This window comes from Globicephala melas, chromosome 20 (genome assembly GCF_963455315.2).
Source record: "Globicephala melas chromosome 20, mGloMel1.2, whole genome shotgun sequence".
Taxonomy (NCBI): Eukaryota; Metazoa; Chordata; class Mammalia; order Artiodactyla; family Delphinidae; genus Globicephala; species Globicephala melas.
Window position 1 is genome coordinate 27195914 of NC_083333.1, and position 3499 is coordinate 27199412.

Sequence of the window (3499 nt, forward strand, 5' to 3'; positions counted from 1 at the left end):
TCTAATCAATTTCTATTGGTCAGGTAAGTCCAAGAACCCTGGTCGAGAACAGAGTGTCAGAGCCGGGAGTGTGTAACCCAGAGCCCCGGCTGGGCACCTCTGTGCCATTACATGGGCTTGGGGCGGGTGTCGTGCGGCGGGCCACCTCTCCCAGCTTTGCAGCGGGTCCCTGCTGCCTTCTCCTCCTAAACTCTTCACCTCCACGGGGTGCTGCTATGGGCCTGGGCGCCGGGGATGCACAGCGTCTTTCCAGCTTTCTTTGCAGCATCTCATTTGTCCGCTGAACACCTGGGCCAGCCTGGGAGGGCTGGGCAGGCCGACCCCAGCTTCCCGCCCATGGTCCTCAGCTACTGTTGACTTTCATGCAGCAGCTGCGCTCCCAGAATCGACCGTGTTTCAAGCCTTTGCCGGGAACAGGCGTGTGTTTGAGGCTGTCGTTCACACTTATCCCTATGGAGCGGCAGACGGAGTGGTCCCTTGTGCACTGTTGGCAGGAATGTGGAATGGTACAGCTGCTGTGGATAACAGTATGAAGGTTCTTCAGAAAAATTAAAACTTGGGACTTCGCTGATGGCGCAGTTGTTAAGAATCCGCCTGCCAAGTCAGGGGACACGGGTTCGAGCCCTGGTCCGGGAAGATCCCACATGCCACGGAGCAGCAGCTAAGCCCATGCGCCACGACTACTGAGCCTGCGCTCTAGAGCCAGCGAGCCACAACTATTGAGCCCACGTGCCACAACTACTGAAGTCTATGCACCTAGAGACCGTGCTCTGCAACAAGAGAAGCCACCGCAATGAGAAGCCCGCGCACCGCAACGAAGAGTAGCCCCCACTCGCCGCAACTAGAGAAAGCCCGCGGGCAGCCACAAAGACCCAACGCAGCCAAAAATAAAAATAAATAAATAATAACTTTTTTAAAAAATTAAAAATGGATAAATTCTATTAAGTAAGTAGAATTACCATATGATCCAGCAATTCCATTTCCCAAAAGAATTGAAAGCATGGTCTCAATATTTATATCCCCACGTTCATAGCACCATTAGTCATAATAGTAAAACGTGGAAGCAACCTTAGGGTCAATAGACGAATGGGTAAGCAAAACGTGCTCTATCCATACAACGGAATATCACTCAGTCTCAAAAAGGAAGGACATCCTGACACTTGCTACAACGTGAATGAACCTTGAAGACATTAAGCCCAAGTGAAATAAGCCAATTACAAAAAAGGAACAAATACTGTGTGATTCCACTTAGACCAGTCGAAATCATAGAGACAGAAAGTAGGATTGTGCTTGCCTGGGGCTGGAGGGGGGCCGTGGGGTCTTATTGTTTAACGGGAGTAGAGTCTCAGATTTGCATGATGAAAACAGCTCTGGAGATGGACGGTGGTGACAGCTGCATAACACTGAACTGTGCACTTAAAAATGGTTAAGGTGGTAGATTTTATGAGTACTTGACCACAATAAAAACTTGGAAAAAGAGGTTGAGGGGACAGCAGTGCAGTGGATTGCGGACTGGCCTTGGGGATGTCCAGGGCCAGGGGCCGCTCTCAGCAAAGAATTTCGGTTGCCAGTTCTGCTGTGATTGAGCAGAGATCTGAGAGACCATGCATTTTTTAAACTGGATCCTTGTGCCTACTTCTAATTATATGCTCTATTGCTGGCTTCCCAGGGTGGCTGAGACGGGCTTGCACGTGGGTGCCACCTGTCTTCCCAGTGAACACAGCCGCATGTTGGTGGTTGGCAGCATGCAGGCTTTCTGCGGGGGGGCGGCGGCGGGGGGGCGCAGATCGGGAGCCTGTAATAAATCATTGCAATAATAGGAGAAAGGAGGGGGCAGTTTTCCTTTCAACTTTTCCCATTTCCCCCTTTTCCACCTCTGCCTCACTTCCCTGCCCGGGGCATAACGTGTGTGTAGGGAGCCTCAGCTTCCCAAGGCTGGGGGTGGGGTGAGGAGGGCACCTGGGACCACAGTCCCAACCAGCCAGGGCTCCAAGGTGGAGCCAGTCTTGACGTTTTGTCCGGGTCTGATTCACATCTGACCACACAAAGCCGGTTCAGTGGGGCTTTCAGATGCTCCAGCACCCAGCCCCCATCACCCCCCTCGGCATCCACCCTGAGGGACTCCTTGACTCAGAGAAACTGGTGGCGGGAGTCGAGGGGAGGGGCGGTTGATGTCAGCAGTCACTTCTGGGCTCGCCTTTGGTTAGTGCGGTTGGGCAAAGTGCCGTCTCAATGGCAATTTTGTTGCACCTGCCCAGTAGTGGTGAGAGCACATTTATGGAGGAGCTGGGGAGCCTGAGGGAGGGAATGTTTGCTTTTCTTCCTGTACTTTCACAAAACCCCCAGGAAGCTGGCCAGGCGCCTTAGACTGCCTCTCGGATCTCCCACAAACTGGCCCCAGCTGACCTTTGCAAATTCATCTCTCATTGTCCCCCTGCAGGGACTCCAGCCCCCCAAATGCCTTTCTTTCATGACAACAGCCCCTCCTTTGCTCACACCAGCCCCGCCCTCCCCTCAATCTGGAATCCTCTCCCCACTTTTTCTCCCCTGCAGCTCATAACCGTTTTTCAAGGCTTGGCTCCAACCTCAAATGCTACTTCTTGGATGACACATGGTCCGCCCCACTCCAAATCTCCAGCGCCCATCCCTGAACTCCGATTAGATTCCTTGCCGTCGGAGGTACAGAGCTGGCCTCCCTTCAGATGCCGGCTCTGCGGTCAGCTCCAGCCTGGGCACCCTGCCGCGTCAGCTCAACTGGCCCTCCCAATTATCCTAAGTACTGCCACTGTCCCCTCCCTTTGCCAACGAGGATGGCTGAGTCAGAAAAGGAAAGCAACTAGCCCAAGGTCATGCGATTAGTAAATGGCCAAACTGGGATTTAAACCCATGTTTTCTAGCCCCAAATCCCCTTCTTTTAGTTTACATTATTTCCCCTCATTGCCTTAAACCATGAGAAATTCATTTTATTCATTCATTCATCCATTCGATAAACAGTACATGTTTACAACGTGGCAACCAAGAGCTAAGCTGTGGAAACACCCAGTCCCTACTTTCCAGGAGTTTCCATTCTGGTGCTGTAGTCAGACTTAAGATTATTATACAATGTGCAGGGAATATGGTAGCAGAAAGGAGGCTGGGGATTATAATTCCCATTTAGTAGACGAGGACCTGAAGGAAGGAGTGGTAAAACGACCCGCCGGATTACGAGCAAATAAATAGCAGAGCCCCAACCAGGGCGCAGGACCCGGAGGCGCGCTGAGAACAATTTGCATTTTCTCAGGATCTTGCCAAATGCATATTTGTAGACTCGGATAAGCGCCTTGGCAAAGACTCTACACACGTTTATCATTACCGGTGCTTGACTAACTTGGGAGGGACCGCTTGGCGCTTCCAACATAGCGGGATGGCGGGGGTCACGTGCTCCGGCTCGCCTTCCGCGCAGCGCTGCGCGGCACCGCCCCACGCCCGGGGCCAGCCAGGGTTGCTAGGCAACGGGTAA